Raw genomic sequence first — 18821 nt, forward strand, 5'->3', positions numbered from 1 at the left:
ATACTCACATGTTTGATGAATGAGGGAAGGAGAGAAGGGTAAATTCAGGCTCCAGTAATGAGTTTCAATATTTCTTGGGTATCAATATTCCCTGTATCATCTTTAATTTGGTTTTGAAACTAGTAATATTATAGAAACATATTTGTCCACTGATAGATACTTTTTAATCTACCTGCAAGGTCAACCCAACTATTTCACTGATATCTAGTTTTTAGATTTATGGGTCCAGACACAGTACGAAAAAGTAATATATTTCCTCTTAAGATTTTAGTATTCTATTTTTTCATTCTCATCAACATCAGACTGCAATAAAAAAAAGGTGGGGGGGGACTTGAACATTTAAAGCTTCTACAAAACTGGTTCAAAAACTGTGGTAGAACTTATAGTCAATTCCAACTTCTTGTTATGTAGTTAATCCATTCTCAGAGTTTTTGTTTTTGTTTTTGTTTTTTTTTTTCTTGTTTTTCTTTGGAGGTACCAGGGCCAAGGATTGAACCTGGGACCTCTTTGTGGGAAGAAGGCACTCAACCCCTGAGCTACACAGTCTCCCCCAGAGGTGTTTATTTTTAGACGCTCTTTTTTCTACTTACCTCATCTTAAAATGTATTGTGTTCTTTCATTGCCTTGGCTCTTATAGTATTTTTAACAAAGTACATTTTATGTAGCCAATGTCCACCTATTAATATTAACTAAAGGGAAAACTGTAAAGTACTTAGTGAAAATGGCATTGTGTATTAGAATTTACTAGGTTGATCACATGCAAATTTCATTCTGGTATTATAGAAAACCATGTATGTATTGCTGAATCCTGTTTTTTAAATGAAGAGAGACTGAGTACTCTGAGGGACATGATTATCATTTCAACCTGATACATTGGACCTTGCACCTTTGAAACTGAGATATCTGGAACAGCAGCCAGCCTCCAAAGGAAGCAATTCTCCAGAAGAAATGTTCTATTCCAGACTCATCACTGTTCAAATATTTAGCTGAAATGCTGACAATTTAGGAAAGGTGAGCAATTAAAAGTATGGGTGAAAATTATCCAGAAAGAGGAATGAAAGAGCATCACCTAATAAACCACAATTTTCCAGTCAACTAAGTACAGGGTTATTCATTTGAATAGGAAAGGCAGAAAGCATTTTCTTGGAAAGAGTGAAGGCTCAATCTCAGAGAAGAAATAGTCAAATTAGGCAACTTCCCTCATCACAAAAACAAGTGATATGCAATGGTGAAATTTTGGTATCAAAGTGGAAGAAGTGGTGAATGAAATAGAAGTTTCAGAAATATCTAAGGGATATTTAAGCCTCATTGTTCTGCTAATGGTGTAATACTTGTTAGAAAGATCTGTGAAACGGTACACTAATAGCTTGATTGTAGTTTGGGAGCCACGAGCAGGAATGTACATGAGTACAGAAAAGGTTCCAAATAAATATATACTTCTTTCCAGATTTGTTCTGTTCAGCGGAAACTGGGGCTGCCTAATGGGTACATCTATTGCTTCCCAGTCTTAGCCTCTGTGTCAATCTTGTCAGCTGCTATTGGCTTTAACCCAGAATGTGCCTGCATATTTCAGTTCTCATTTTTGCCCTCTTCGGAACAGGTATTTCCTGTTTTGTTGTATTGTCTAGATGCATGATTCTGATCTTGCCATATCAATTAAGTGTTAGATTCCTGTCTGCAGTCTCTTCACATCCAAACCCTTTTTATCCATTTTAGGCCTTTGCTTTCCTTCTCAAAACTCCATCCAGCTGGTCCACTTCTGCCTTGACTCACCAGGTAGGTAATTTACAATTGATGGAGGTGACTTTAAAACCACACTACCTTAAATTAAGGATATTGATAGATGAGGGACTTTTCATGAAATGGATCTTGTTACCTAATAGAATTGTTCTAGTCCCCCAATTTATTAAAATGATTGCTTTGTATAAAATAAAAATGAGATGTTGGGGATGACAGGCTACAGGATTTCTATTACTCCTCTCTTCTGAAAGCATATCTGTGGGATGGGGGTGCATAAGTCTTTCTTTCTAAGAAGAAAGATTGTTAAAAAGGCCAGTTTTAATAATGTTGAACCAAACTAGAAAATAAATGTGTGTGAGTGAACTTTTTTAAAAACCCAAATCTAAAAAAAGTGCTCAAGTTCTTACAAAGCATTACTCAGGTACACTGAAATTGTTTTGAATGCTAATTATGTTTTCAAGGTATCTGAGGTCTCTAAATACTGATTTTTAGCAAGAGTAGCTTCAAATCCTGCTATTTTATTTGTTTAGTTCCACTTGAATGAAATATATCTAATTAGGTAACTGGATCCAATAGCACATTAAAATAATTAAACAGAAAAAAAGAATAAACGGACAATTTCAGTGGGAGTATGCTATCCTTTACACATGAAAATGGTTTATTATTTGAATAATCTTGAAATTCCTTTCCCTTTTGTAGAAGCTGGTGTCCATTGCTTTCTTCTGACCAAGTCATTCCATCATTTGAAGTTACTGAGGCATTTCCAGTATTGTTGATGGCATGGGGTGGGGGATGGAAATGTCTATAACTATGGTTTCCTCTTTACATCACTTCGCAATGCAAGCATTCAAGGGGGAATCACCTCCAAGTGATTTAAGGGAACCTGCCCAGTATATTCAAAACCACAAAATCAATACATTCCTTGGTAATCATCCTGAGTTTGCAGTGAGCGTGTTTGATGAGAAAGGGAAATACAGCATCACATGTCAGTTGAGAATGGCTGGCAATCAATAAACCTGGGCCAGAAAGAAGAAAAAACAACAAATAGAACAACATAGAAAGGACAAGGACATCCATAATGCCATGTCTATCCTAGAAGAAGAAAAGCACTTATATTGTGGAGTAAAAGAATAAGAGGTTTTCTAACATATTTTCACACTAGCACACTCTTTCCAAGACTCTAAATTTCTTGCTAACTTGGATTTAGTTCAATTTAGTTCAACACACTGAAAATCATCTAATAGGCTAGGAAACAAGTAAGGTGCTAGGTTGTACAAATACGGTGAAGGTGTGGTAGTTCCTGCTCTTAAGGTGGGGAGACAGATTTGTAACCCTAGGCAAATGCAGAGATAGTAGGGGATTGGGGGGAGGATATAGGAGTAAGGAAAGGGCACTCCACATGAAAGGTGGTCACAGAAAGCTGGTGTGTCGGGGGGACCTGCATGGGGCCTACGAGCCATGAGGGACTCTTCAGTGTGTGGGAAGAGGGACCGTTGGCCTGAAGTGAAATGCGCTGTGTGCTTCCATGAAAGCAGCCATCAATCCAACTTCTTTGTGTTACCTAACAGAATTGTTCTAGTCCTCCAATTTGTTAAAATGACTGCTTTGTATAAAATAGAAATGAAATGTCGGGGAGGATGGGGCCTTAGGCTTTCCATTATTCCTCTCTTTTGAAAGCATTTCTGTGGGATGGGGGAGTTTAAGTCATTCTTTCTAAGAAAAATCCAACCCAAGGAAGGGCTGACTAAGCATTACCAGAGGAAACAATTATCAAAGAGGAAGGAAAGGTAAGATGCCTCTCTTGTCTTAGTTATACATAATTCCCTGATTTTAGGAGAAATGTGGAAAACTCTGTTTTGCCTTGTGAAGAAGATCTTGGCTTGAGGAAGAAGAGCGGAGGTCTTTTAGACTTTTGGGACCACTTTTTATTTTTTATTCCATGCCAAATGCATTTGAGCACTGTCTTTTAAAGTCCACTGGACCTACACTTCACTACCTTAACTCAGATTTTCTCTATGTTTCCATCTTTTTTCCCTAGCCATAATATCATCCTTCATATTTGGAATTGAAAGTATCTGGTATAAGTCATGAGTTTTTTTCCCCCTTCTTATTAGAATCATTATAAATCATATATTCCTTTTTCAACCAAGCTTGGAATGCAGTGTGTAGCAACACCTTATAATTTCCATTAAAAACCAGATTAATCCAATTATTAACCCAGTGATAACTGTGTTAAATGAATATCAAACATTAACTAATTAATTTTATTTCTGAACTTAACAAATAATGTCATAAAACAATTTTTATTTCAAGAAAAGGACTCCCTGATTGCCTTGGAAGGGTAAAGAATTTCTTTCCTCCCTGACCCATAGGCTGAACTTAATTTATAGCAATGGGATCTTAGGTAGGTCAGGAAGGAGGCAGGGTAGGAAATGGGGATATTTATAATCTTTTATACCTTTTCATTTGTTAAAAGAATATTATGACATAACCATCACCACCCATCAATAATCTTGTGACAGATTGTATACTCCTTCTCTAGAGTTCAAACTCTTGCTTACATTGAATTCAAACTTTTCCTTCACCCATTCATTCACTTGTGAAGTATTTATTAAGTATCTGCTTAAGGACTGTGCTGGTTTCTGAGTTTGAAAAACTATGCTCATTATACTTAGAGAACTCATAGTCTAAGAGTGGGCTAAAGTTGAAAACCGAGTTAATACTTATGGGAAAGGCTACGGTGAAGGAATGTGCTCAGTAAATGTGGAGACAATAGGACCTCTTTTTACACGAACTCAATACATGTGAATTCAGGTATATGCATTAGGCGATCAAAAATAAACAAAGGAAGAGAGAATTAAAATTTTAAAAAATTATTTCCATAGATTAATTTTGCTTACTTATTGTTACTAGAGTGTTCTTTTCTTTATTTATAAATGTGATTGGTATATATATTTATAAGAAATACTTATTAAATAAGGGGGTTTACTATTATGCATGTCCTATATATATAGAGCCATGGAGCCAGGCAGCAGCGAGGGCAGTGGAGAGATCCACAAGGTGAGGGAGCAGAATGCTGACCCAGCTGGGGTCTCCAGGCAATGCCCCTGACCAGCTCACAGATGTCAGGCACCTGCCCCACCTCCCATGGAGAGCTGCCAATTTTTTCCTAGTGGGTAGAGGGTGGAGAGACCTTGGAGAGGGGGGTAGAGGCTGCTGGGCACACACTGGAGAGAGAATTGCAATTTTAAAAAATTATTTCTAGGATTTATTTTGTTTACTTATTGTTACTAGAGTGTTTATTTGCCTTACTTTAAAAAATGTTTGATAGGTATGTTTATGTAAGAAATGCTTATTCAATAATGGGGTTTGCTATTATGCACAATTTCAATTTACCCTAAAGATCTTGGAACATATTGGTAGCATAAAACGAGGTCCTCTGTGTATAAGAAATACCTAAACTTCACAGGGAAATTAAGGAAATGTTTTAGGGTCTTATGAAGATGAAGGAAGAGTAAGAGAGTGACAGTTACAAGTGGGACAGAGCAAACCAGGTAAGGGAACTGGCTGTCTAAGATGCAGTTAGAGAAGAAAAAAACAGCTCCTTTTACAAAAATGCCAGTAATTAGTGGGTCTGGAACAACGTGTGTGTGTGTGTGGGGGGGGTACGGTGATGGATAGCTGTGGTGGGTTATGTACCCTAATTTAAACATGCTCTTGACCTTAATCTGTGTTCCTGTGGTGTTGATAAAGACTGTTATTTTTTAATCTTTTTATCTTTACCAAACTTTCCAGCTTTACTCCTGGTGTACTGCTCCCAGCTCCCTCCCTCCTTGACTACTTGAAATCAACCTTTCAGCTATGGGACTGAAAAGAAAAACAGCTCAGATTGCAGAAAGAGGAAAGGAAAGAGGGCAAGTTCAGACCTTAACTATTGTAAATATTAAACTCACCACCTTCCCCCCTCTCTGTTTTATATCTGACCAAGTTGGTGCCTGAGAGTCTCATAACAGAGCAGTTCCTTGTCTCCAGCCTCCTTTTTCCTGGCTTTACAGACGCCAGGTGGCCTAATTACCACAGAGAAACATTCCAAACCAAGTGCAACTTCAGTAAATTCCTCACCCATCTCTATGAGAAAAAAACATCCTAATTGCAACCTCAGTAAACCATTCATCCATCCCTGTAATCCAGTCCCTTTATGATTTTTCTATTGTTTTTCCTTCAACCCACTCCCAGCTCTTTAAAATCTCACTGACCTTTGTTTTGGTGGAGTTGCCTTCAACTTCTCTCTCCTGCTTTAATAACCCCTGAGTAAAGTCCTCATTGCTTGATTAACATTGACAGGTGCAGTTTTTTTCTTTGACAGTTCAAACCCATTGTAAGTAGGCTCTCTTGAAGATGTCTCTTGAATAAAGTTTAGCCTCAGTCCAGATTACAGGAGTCCTGTATAAGTGGGTGAAATTCAGACAGCCTGAGCAAGCCATGGCTGGAGCTGGAAGCCAGAAGTCAACAGTTGCCAGAAGTCATGGAACCCAGAAGAAAAATAAGACATTGCCATATGCTGTGAGGCAAAGTTATAAGCCAGGGAAGTGGAAGGATGCCCAAGAGTCTCCAGCAGCCAGAAGCAGATTATTACAGACTTTGGAGAGAAAGTATTGCCTTGCTGACACATGGAGTTTGGACTTCTAGCCTCAAAATGGTGAGCCAATAGATTTCCATTGTTTAAGCTACTCATGTGGTATTTGTGATAGCTCAGAAAAACTAAGACAGAAGGGATCTAACTTTATTTACAATGGTTGAGGAAAAGGAGACTTTGAAGCAAGGAGTTGCATGCAAAAATGCAAAAACATTTGGGTTTTGAAAGCATTTTGGGTATATCATTTATCTAATCTTATAATTATTCATGATGCTTAATATATTAATATCTGCCTTGCCCAGTAGATTATATGACCCACCTCATTCTATTTCCTGAGTTAGTATAATGCCTGGCTCATATTAGGGAAAAAAGCATTTGTTGACTTAGAGAAAAACATGGGGAAGAACCTGGGAATGGAGGAAAAAGAAGAGGAGAGAAGGAATTGATAGGAACATATTTACAGGGCTTACTTGAAAGGATGTCATTGATGTGGTGGGCTAAAGAGAGAGTGGTTTTCCAGATTTTTGGCATATGCAACTGGAAACGTTCATAGACGACTACTTATAAGAGTAATTCTACCTTTGATTTTTTTTTTTTTAATAAGACATTGAGACTGGTTTGATTTATTCAGGCTACTTAATATACAGTGACACAGTGTGATTACCAAGTATGAAAATTTAAAACCTTCAGCTGCAGCTGAGAGGAGAGGACAGGAATGATACACCTGGGGCTGGGTCAAGAATGATTGGCAGGAGGCCGTGATCAGGGCAGCTCCCTCCCTAAGTCCAGGGACAGTGGGAGTGGCCCAAGGATCAGACCCAAAGGTAACATGGGGGTGGGGAGGAGGGACCACCACCTGGCCTGGGTCAGGAGCCCTACCCTTGAAATTCGATGTGCTTCCCTAGATTGACACCTTCTTAAAGACAGTGGCCATGCATGGTATACTTTGTCTCCAATGGAGCACATACAACAGGCATAGGCAATCAATATTACTTTTATGAATGAATGAATGAACTCTAGTCACTAGCTTATGATTGCCAGGCTGGGTGGAAAGTCATCTACAAATGACTGATTTCAAAATTTCAACTTCTTCAAGTTTACATGATTATGCAAGGTACCAAATAATAGAAGGAATGGGAATTTGCTCTATTTCATTTTTCTTCTAATAAAGATTATTTTTATTTATTTTTGTCATCATATGCTCTCATTGAGCAAATTTGAGAGTGAAAGTCAAAAGGGGAATCTTAGAAGTGGTAAGACATATGATGCCTTTACCAGGTACACAGACTTCATTCTATTATAACCTTCAGTATAAGGCTTCCCTAAACTCAGTTTCCATATGGCCAAAAGTTGTTCATTTGCACAAATCTACATTTTCCCCTTCCACAGTAGGCATCTAAGATTTGCCACCAGGTTTCCACAAGAAACTGCCAATTCCAATGAGAGTTCCAATAAATTCTCTAACTTTAAAAGTCCAAGGACAAAGCTCCATTCTCCATGCTTTCTAGGTGCAAACTTATAGAAAGGGAAGGGAATTTCTGAGACTGGGAGGGCTGTGGGGGAACTTTACAGTGGTTTCTGTTGCCAGGGCAATGACTTTCTTTGTCTCCATTCAAAGCTGTGGTTTTATTTGAAGCCTGGTTCTCAGGTACACTAGAAGCTGTTACAGTATCAGAAAGGAACAAAAGCAGCTAGACTTTGAGGAACCAAAAAAAAAAAAAAAAAAGAAAAATATGAAGTAGATGGTTCTATTTCTGTTTTAATTTCTTTAGGGAGAAAAGGATTTCTTATTCTTCCAAATATATTTATAATATAAAAAGTAGATAGAATTTTTTGCAAACTTTGTATGCACAACTTGCTCTCCCTATTACTGAATAATATTATGTTTATATTGGTGATGTCGGGGGATTCTAAGTCCTTCTGAAATGTCAAGATACTGCCTATAGGAGAAAAATGTGGGGGTTTTAGATGTAAGGAAAGATGAAATTCATAAAGGCCAGTTGACTGCCTATAGGAGATGGGAACACTTATAACATAAAGGTGCTTTAGTCTGGAGGTCAGCTAATTGAAAAGTGGAATGCTACTGTGGACCAGGAAGAAGGTGACCCAATTTTTAGTCCTGTCAATTATGCTCTCTGAACTCCTATAAAACCAACTCAGTCTTTGTATCATTTTCATTCTCTTAAAATCAGGAGCTTGAACAAGTCCATGCTCATTACACAAGCTCATGTGCAAGAGGTGTCCATGCACACACAAAGACTGTCAGTTAAATTTGAGAAATGCCAACTGAAATGTTGCATAGTGTTTACAATATTTCAAGTACTAAGAGTTTTTCCAAATGTGTTAACTCATTTACATTCTCACCAGAATATTGTTTGAAGTAGCTATTATTATCTTCATTTAAAGAAACAGACACAGAGGTTAAGTGACCAGCTCTGGTTCTCAAAACTATTAAAAGGCAAAGCTGGCTTCAATCCCACTCAGTCTAGTTCTGGAGTCATGGTTTTGTAAACCATCATGCTACATTTTTTCTCATAGTTAAAAAGGTTTCATTGTTACAAGATACTACATTCCTTTGAAATACCTACTATTGCATAAGTCTCTAACAGGGAGAAATATAGTATGCAGAGCTACTCCAATGAATTCACTTCAGAATATTTTTTCACAATATTACGATGGACTATGAATCCTTTGAGAAATGCTGGGATAGATAATCCATGCCTTTTGCATTTCTAGCATATGATGATCCTGAGAATATAACCAGAGAATTTTATATCTTAGAATGCTCTAACGTGGTTGACTATAATATTAACTTTTTATTAACCCTTTAAGAATTGCAGTTTTATAAATGATTTCTAGCCACCTTAGCGCCACATTATTTTTTCTAGAGTTTATCTAGGCCATGTTTTCTAGAACATTATTTATTAATTCAAAGCTTCTAACTTAATTCTGTAAAATCAATAAAAATAGGGAAGATTGGTTTGCTGTTTTTATTAAATAATGTATTCTATAGACAAATATAAATATTATTTTCTATTTACTAGATGTGGTGGTTTGAAGCTATATATGCCCCAGAAAAACATGTTCTTAAATCTAATCCATTCCTATGAATGTAGGTAGGTTCTTTTGAGGAAACTACTTCAATTAATGTGTGATGCACATCATTCAGAATGGGACTTAATCCTATTACTAGAGTTCTTTATAAATGTAATGAAATTCAGACAAAAAAAGAGAGAGTGAGAGAGAACCATGGATGTAAGAAGCTGAAATCAATGAAACCTGGAAGAGAAGGAGAGACCAGTAGATACCACCATATGTCTGGCCATGTGGCAGAAGAGCCAAGGAATGAGGGTAGCCGGTCTTCAGGAAGAAAGCATTGGTTTTGATGATACCTTGATATGGACATTATCATGGCCTCAAAACTGTTAGTTTGTAAGCTATAAATTCCCACTGTTAAAACTAGCACATTTCATGGTATCTTCTTTGAGCAGCCTAGGAAACTAAAATACTAGAGAACTATTTTCCACCTTTGTACCAGATAACGAGAAATGACCATTGGCAGCTTAGATTGAGTCAATATGGAGAAAGTATATTGGATGCTATAATAAGATCATTATTTTTAAAAATCTCCTTCTTTAATAGAAACTTTCCACAGTCTTGACAAGCTGGCCTTCTTGACTCCCAGAACTGCTGCTGACCTATTAAATGCCTTGCTGTATATGTGAGTGAACTACAAAGGCATATTTGAACTATTGCCTCAGTCAAAAAGAAGATGCATAAAATTTCAGTCCCTAAAAGGTTGAAGTGTTTTATATGCTGGCAGGACTTAGGTATCTGGGGTGATGTAATAACATTTATATATACTTTACAATTAATTGGAGGCTGGATATAGGTGTCCCTATAATTATTTCCAAATCACTGCTGATCCTGACTTTAAGCTGAATACAGTAAGGAGATTTATCTCAACCCCGTGTTTCTGTTACCATGCATCTTTGCATTTCTCTATGTCTTATTTAGACTGTAGGCATCTCTATTTCTCCATTTTCACCACTACATGGAAATTAGTACATTCTCTCTATCACTGATGTCTGTTGATCAAGTCCATCCTTATTATCTTAGACCTCCTACCTAAAGGAAGATATTTGTGAAATTAACTTAGGCAAAATGTACAGGTTTAGACTATGAAGTATAATTCATCTGCGGGTGATGCCACCTGATTGCATTAGAATCTTGCTAAAATGCAGGCTATCTTTCATACCTAGGCTAAACTTTACTTATATTCTTTTCATCTCAATGAGGCACAAGTTTCTAGAGTTTCAGAATATCAAGAGACAGTAGTGTTTGTTTTTGTTTTGTTTTTTTATTTTTAAAAGTCTCCATTTACTTCACATCAAATAAAATACTCAACAGTCTTCATATATTACTCATAGTGTTTCCAGTTCTCTGTGTAAGGCTGAATTTCTTTGAAATATCTAAATGGTGCTGAACTTTTGTGATGCAATATGATTCAGAGAGATTCTGTGCTCAGAATAAGAAGTCAAACTCTTACGGGCAAACAAGCCACAGTTTCAGGGTTTGGAGTGAGAATTTGGCTATGTGATCCCGTCTTACCTGTTCAGGGCAAAAAAAATGTGGGACAAATTTGGCATCAAACCATAATTCTAATTCATTTACAGTGAGTAATAGTGACATGCAGCTACATGTTGAGAACACTATGGAGAAATTTTTTTCTCTATTCTCAAAATGCAAACTTGGGAAGCAAGGCAGTATAAACTCCAGTTAAAGAGATTTTGAACAAGCAACTTTTTCCATTTTCTCTGCCTTCAATGTGATTTGTCTTTAGGAAGTGGGCACACAGATCTTGTTATAGTTTATTAACCCTTGAAAAGGAAAAATAGATTTGTTATGCTGTGGTACTTTCACATACCACTGGTCAGTTTGAAGATTAAAATCATGGGCATGTCAGAATCAATGCTATAGACCATGAAAGAAATCTGGCCTAATCGAAATAGAAAGCCCAGTGTTGAAATTTCCGAGTATTTGTCTATGAAAGAAGAGAGGTAATCAATCTGGGACTTAATTTCTAACATATGTAAGGAAAGGTAAAAGTAAACTCTAAGAATCTGAACTTTCATGTATAAAATATAATCTCTCAGCTGCAAGGTAAGACTAAAGTTTCTAAAATACTTCTTGAAAAGTCAACAATAACAACAACAAATGGTAGCACACCGGACGTTTTCTGAATATGCTCTATTGATCACAGAGTGTAGTGGAAAGGGGGAGGAGTTAGAGTTGGTAAGACCAGTTGATGAGCAATTTCTATAAATGCATGTGAGAAATGCATAGGATCTAACTGTACCTGTGAAAATGCTTGTGAGACAAAATTTCTAGATCCAAACTACTATCTCTGTCTTATAGTACAGCTTTATAAATGTTAAATTTGCCATAACTGATTTGTTGACAATTTTAATTTAGTAGTTTATTAAACTTATCATCATTTAAAAAGTCAACTTTTAAAAGAATCATAATATCAGATTCCTAGTTTAGCTTCAATTGACTTTACAGTAAAGATGCTTGGACCTTGATGTCATTGATTAGCATCTTTCAGTCCTTTACTTTTCTTTCATTGATTAACATTAGTATGATATCAAAGGCATAACTGTCTGATAGGATTAGCACTTTTCTAAATTAAAAACGTTATTTTAACATTCCTGGGAAGCAGATTTGGCTCAACTGCTAGAGTATCTGCCTACCATATGGGAGGTCCAGGGTTCAAACCCAGAGCCTCCTTGACCCGTATGGAGCTGGCCCATGTGCAGTGCTGATGTGTGCAAGGAGTGCCGTGCCATGCAGTGGTGTGCCCCACATAGGGGGGCTCCATGTGCAAGGAGAGCAGCCCCATGTGAAAAAAGCACAGTCCACCCAGGAGTGGAGTCTCACACACACAGAGCTGATGCAGCAAGATGAGGCAACAAAAAGAGACATAGATTCCTGGTGCCACTGACAAAAATGCAAGCAGACACAACATTCCTTTTGGAAACAGGCTTAAATTACAAGACCCCAGTTCAGTTTCTGATTATACAGTTGTAAAGACCTTATAGCCCTGGAATAAATCAATTTTCATTTTAAAAAGTTTGTATAAATTATCATGCCTGCATTGTAACATCCCTTATTGTAAACTTTTAAATTTACAACCTTGCTAAAAAATTCAAATACAATAGTTTGAATTGAAGATTAAGGTTTTGTGAAATATAAAACTCAAGGTATTTTCTTTCTTTAGAGGTGAGCAATGAAAGTGTCAGGAAAGCCATATAAACATATTACCTTTGGTTTACATCTGAATAAAGAGTAGCCAAATTAATGAGTTCAAGGTTTGGTAAGAAAATTGCTTTAATGTGAGAGTGGAATAATGCAAAGAGGAGAAAATACGATATTCTCAGAAGAATGATCACTTTCGTCTAATGGAAGGGAAAGTGAAGCGTCTCTTCTACTGACCTCCCTAATCAGGGAAGTAATATACCATATTATATTATAATTAAATATTATATTATATATTTATATATATATTTAATATAATATATATATAATTATATTAAAGTAATTGTTGAGTAATGTCAGTTCATTCAAGTTTAAGCATCTCTCTTACTCACAGAAGGGGAAACTGAATATAATTTAGCAATAGTGTTGACTCAAACAGGATATGCAGTAACGACTTTTTTTTTAGGAGGTACTAGGGATTGAACCCAGGACCTCATACATGGGAAGCAGGTGCTCAACCACTTGAGTTACATTGGCTTCTGTAGTAACTACTTTTAAATTTCTAAGCATGACGTCGGTGATATGTATTAATAATGTTACCTCTTGCATGTCATTTAATTTGTATATTTAGGTCTTTAATTAGGTCAATTGTGTTTTTTTCTTCTTTTTTACCTCAAATCTTGACTTGCTCCCATGGTGCTGTTTTCTTCACATAATACACCAATTATCCATTTCTTGTCTCTGTTTTCTTTCTTTGAAAACTTTTATATACTTTCTCCTTTTATTACTCTCCATCTTCTCAAGGTGGAGAAAAGATCAGCTTCCCAAATTGGTCATCTATATCTCTATTTGATTTTCTTCAGAGTTAATGCAAATATTTGTTATTTAGAGTATTGTTTTGAATTCTAATATGGCTTATTTGACTTGCTTGTTTTTCCACTCCTTTTCTTTACTGTGCCAATCTACTCTTCTCTCTGTTGTATGGCCAACTTATTTTTCCTGCTTATTTCATATGATCCATGTTAGTTTACCTTTCTTTATTTGTAAGTTTCCTTCAGAGTGAGAAAAAGATGTTGTATATATTTTATACAATTTTGTATGGTACATACCTTTGAAAATATGTTTTTAACTAAAAAACAATTAATGTATTTATTTCCTTCTTAATATTATTGAGCATTTTGATAGGACCCATTTTTTGTTTGCCATTCATTTATCCATCCTTTATTGACAAGAGGCCTAGTCTGTCCTAATTTTTTTCAACTCTGGGGACAGGGGAAGTCATTCCCTCCACATCCTGTTCATTTTGTTTGGCTTTGTAAAGTCTGTGAAGGGTTTGTGAAACATTAGCAAAAGCCTCAGAACCATACAGAAAGACATACGCCGAAAAGTTCCACTACTTTTCATCACTGCTTCATGGATTCTCTTCCTCAATTCTTCTTCACCACCCTTTCATACCAACTCCTGCTGATAAACATTCTCTTTAGTTTCTGGTTTATCCTTCCAGTATGTGAAGAGACATATGTATCTTCCTATGCACCCTTCTTTTTGACATGAAACATAGCATGCTGTAGGTATTATTTTATGATTTGCTTTTACCTTAAAAATGTGTCTAGGAAATTGCCCCGTATCAGTTCATAGAGATCTTCTCATTCTTTTTTGACATTGGCTATGGTTAATGCATAGATTTATTATAATTTATTCAACCACTCTCCCAAATATAGGCATTTAGGTTGTTCAAACTATTTTGCAATAATTAACCTTGTGGATGTGTATTTGTGATAGTGGGAGATGCATCTTTACAGTTGATTCCTAGAAGTGGGTTTACTGGATCAAAGATAAGTTTATTTTTGATCTAGTAGTTTTATTAGGTATCAACAAATTTCCCACCAGAAGTGTTGAATGATTTGCTTTTCAGTCAGTAGAGTATAAGAATGCCTATTTCCCCAGCCTTACCAACAGAATTTTTCTAGTCTTATAAATGAGAAACAATAGCTCAGAGCTTAGTGTTATCTTAATTTGCCTTTCTCTAATTATGAGTGAGTTTGAACATATTTTCACATGTTTGAAGGTCATCTTTATATTTTTAGTGTGGATTATCTATTATTTTTTTCTCATTTTTCTTCAGGTTCTGAGTCTGTGTTCAATTCTAAAGAGTTTTTGGTTAAAAAATAAAATAGATATCTTCTTGTTTTCCATGGGCTAATCAGTTAGTAGACCAGAAGACAAAGTGTTAGGAGGCGTGGTCTTGGCCTATGGGAATTTGCATCAGAGTAATGTCCTCTGTATTATGCTTAGTGATTGTGCTTGATGAGAATTCCGTGCCTGAGGCCAATTTTTAGTGTCTAATTGTCTATTTGACCTAGCCACCATTTAAGATAGACAATGTAGTTGGGTCTAGTTTTTTGAGAGGTCACTACAAGCTCATGAATTTTTCCTTTTTCTTTTCTCAATGTGAAACTCTCTTTTATATTTTAAATACAAAATAAATATTAAAAGATTAGATGAAGATATCAGATTATGCATCTATATCTATTTTCATTCCCAAACAAGATTCCAGCATAAGGTAAAACAATACCAGAACCAGAGGGTGGTTCCAGGGCAGTAGTCAGAGTAACTAATTGAAGGAAAATACTATGAACTTCTGGGATATTTGGACTACTCTCTATCCAATATAACCACCATGTAGTAAAGAGGTACAAAAAGCAATCACTGAGTTTAGAAAGTGTAGGAGTGTTGAGCTTGGGCACAGAAGCAAAAGAGAGTCTTGAGAAATACAGAAATAACAAAGGATCATGAAGGAAAAAAGGCAGGGAAAGGAGAAGCAGACTTCACACCTTGCCCCTAGGATAAAGCCTACCTTGCCCCTAGGTTAAAGCCCTGATTACAGACACTGGATGTTGTGACACAGGAGACACCAAAATTCAGTCTTCATGCCAGAGAAGCAAGACAGATAAGACTTGCTAGCCATAAGAACAAGCGGATGGCAGTATTGAATTAAAGCTGAGCCCTGTGCTTCTGGGAAACAGTGATGCTTAAGACATTCTAACTCCACCCTTGTGTGTTCCAGGAAATGGCTTATTACAAAGAAACAGCCTTCCCTCTATGACTTAAGACTCTGGTATGCCCCTCTTGCTTACCTTATAACAAGGCCAGATGCAGTTCCTTTAAATTCCTACTCTTTGCCTCAAAAATGATTAACTGAACTGTTTTTTAAATTATTATTATTTTTTAATTTTTATTTATTTTTTAGTTGTATTTTTCTTTCAAGGACATATAAATCACACAAAAAATTAATTAAAAAATACAAGAGGTTCCCACATACCCCAACCCCACCCCCCATACCTCCCATATCAACAACCTTGTGACACATTCATTGAATTTGTGGCAGGATGTTCATCATCTGTCTATGCAAAATCACTTAGGACAACTCAAAGTCCCCAAAATGCCCCCACACTACATCTCTTCTTCCCTCTCCCTGCCCTCAGCAACTCCTGTGGCCACTGTCTCCCCATCAATGATACAATTTCCTCCATTGCTAGAGTCATAATAGTTCTACAGTAGAATACCAGTAAGTCCACTCTAATCCATATTTTATTCCTCTATCCTGTGGATCCTGTGATGGTGATGTCCACTCCACCTCTAAATCAAGAGAGGGCTTAGATCTCACATGGTTGATGGATATGATCTCCTGCTTGCAGTTGTAGGCACTACTGGTTCCCTGGTGTGGTGGTTGACCATCTTCACCTCCTTTTTAGCTAACCTGGGTAAGTCCAATGAACTGGAGAATAGGAGTTGCAACTCTGCTGAGGCTCAGGGCCCAGCAGGCACATGGACAGCTAGAGATTCAAGTCTCCTGAATATACATCAACCCCAGCACCAACCACAGTGTCAGTAAAAGTGACAGAAGAGGCATGTGCAGAAAGGTCACATCTGAGTCCAACTCCATCACATTCAGGAGCACAAATTCTAAATTAGGACACACTGACATGGCACTGAACTCCAGAGCCATCTGCCATGACTTTAGAACCTGAGTGTCTCCATAGCCCTCAGGGGTACCAGTACTTGGGATTATATCTACTTTAGCTCTCCCTGGAATCTTGCTGAGAAGTGTATGAGTGCAATCCTTCTGATGATCTCCTGACTCATTTTGATGTCTCTTAGCCATATAGACTCATTTCCCCCTTTTATTCAAGTTCTTTTTCTAGTTGCATCATAAGCTGGTGATTGGTAGTAATCCCTTGGCACCAGGGAGGCTTATCTCCAGGAGCCATGTACCACACTGAGGGGAAGGTAATGCATTTACATGCTAAGTTTGGCTTATGGAATGGCCATGTTTGAGCAATGTGGAGGCTTTCAGGAGGTAACTTTTAAGTACCCTGCAGCTCTAGGCCTAGTTGAAATTTCAGGCACACAGACTCACAAGCATAGTCATCAGTATCAAGGGCTCATCATTGAACCATCTTTCTTCACTGGTCTTCACCCTTGCACTTGGGGGACTGTTGCTCTTCCATTGGGGAATGTGACAGAGGTCCCCTGGCTAGGCACTCCCTCAGTTGTCGTTTGTAGCTCTAACTACTATGAAAATAGCCAATGAATATCCGAACATTTTTATATACCCTATATACATGCTCTGGAGAAATCCCTCTCAACCATGCGTGCCCCATCAATAAGACCCCACACCAGTGTTCCTCCTCTGCCATAGTTGATCCCCTCTATGGTCCAAAACTTCTTAAAAAGTGAAGCCTAATATATTGCCAATTTCAATTACTAGGAAAATGAAATAGTAATGATAGGTTTAAATATTAGAAATAGAATGCATACTAATTTATAAAAATGGAAGTAAAGTAAGAAATGGGTTATTAGAAAATGAAAAATATAAAACTTTGTTTTTGATGTTTTGTCTTTTATCACTGTACTAGATGTTGCCCTGTATGTACAGTGTCAAGGCAATTTCTTTCATTCCTTCCTCAGTGTCTACTTCCTTTTTTTTTTTTTAATTTTTAATTTTGTCTTCAAAAAAGTTTTAGGTCACAGTAAAGTCACATATGCAGTATAGGGGACTCCCTTATATCCAACAGGAAACACTTTCCACCTTCCCCAGCAATGATCTTTTTACACATTTTGGTTTACAGTATGGTTTACATTTTAGACTACACACTTTTATAAATTTTTGGTGAAATTTAACATGTCCTATATCCACCATTGCACAATCTTGTGGAACATTTCCATTGCCCCCCAGTTACCCCTGCTTCCATCTATGCTATTTCTCTCAACCCCTTCCCTCAGGACCCACACTGACAACCAAGCTTTACTGCTTGAAGGACCAGATTCACAGATATTTGCAACAATACTGAGGGCTTGACACACTAGACTGTCCTCCCCCATTGGGAGCCACCAATTCTCTCAAGAGACACCCTTCCCTACGTTTGAGAACATCAGGCCTCCCCAGGATGGGGGTATACCCTCCCACTCATTGTATGGGTCTCCACCCAATGATATAACATGCTATAACAAGATGAGTACTCACATACTCCCTAGAAAGCTGCCCCTGTGCCAGATGCCACCCATTAAACACCTTAAACAAGTAACCCTTCCTTATTATATTTTCTAAAGAGTTTTCTCAACATTTTAGTTTCAGCCACATACCTGACAATCTCCCATGTTCATCTGCTTCCCCCAACCCTCCCCACAATTCTGTGGGCCATCTGACTGATCCTCCCAACCCTAGTCCCCCTTAAGCATGCAAAGGCCCACCTAATAGTATCCTTATGCCCCCATCTTATCCCTTCCCTGTACAACTACTTACTTCCACTTTATCATAGATTTCATCCATGTAGGTGAGCTGAACTTCTTTGAACCTAGTAATACATCTGAACAAAATGTTTGTTGACCAAACTTTGGTTAAGCTCTCTTCATTCCCCCAGTCCCAGAACTTTGGCCTGCTTTCACCCTGAAGCAACATATTACCACCAGTTCTTTCTAGTCTTCTTTACTCCTCCCTGTAAAATAAAAATATAGTTGCCTAACCCTTGGAACACTTGCAGATCTTATGGTCAGAGCTTTCACCCTATTGCAATAGACTCCCATTCCCTATTGCAATAGGCCCTTTTCCCAATTTGTAATAATCCTTTGGAATAAAGGCTCTCCTCATTAAGTCTGGGTTTGGTTTTATTTGACAGGGGATACA

This window comes from Dasypus novemcinctus, chromosome 21, assembly GCF_030445035.2.
Source record: "Dasypus novemcinctus isolate mDasNov1 chromosome 21, mDasNov1.1.hap2, whole genome shotgun sequence".
NCBI classification, from domain to species: Eukaryota; Metazoa; Chordata; class Mammalia; order Cingulata; family Dasypodidae; genus Dasypus; species Dasypus novemcinctus.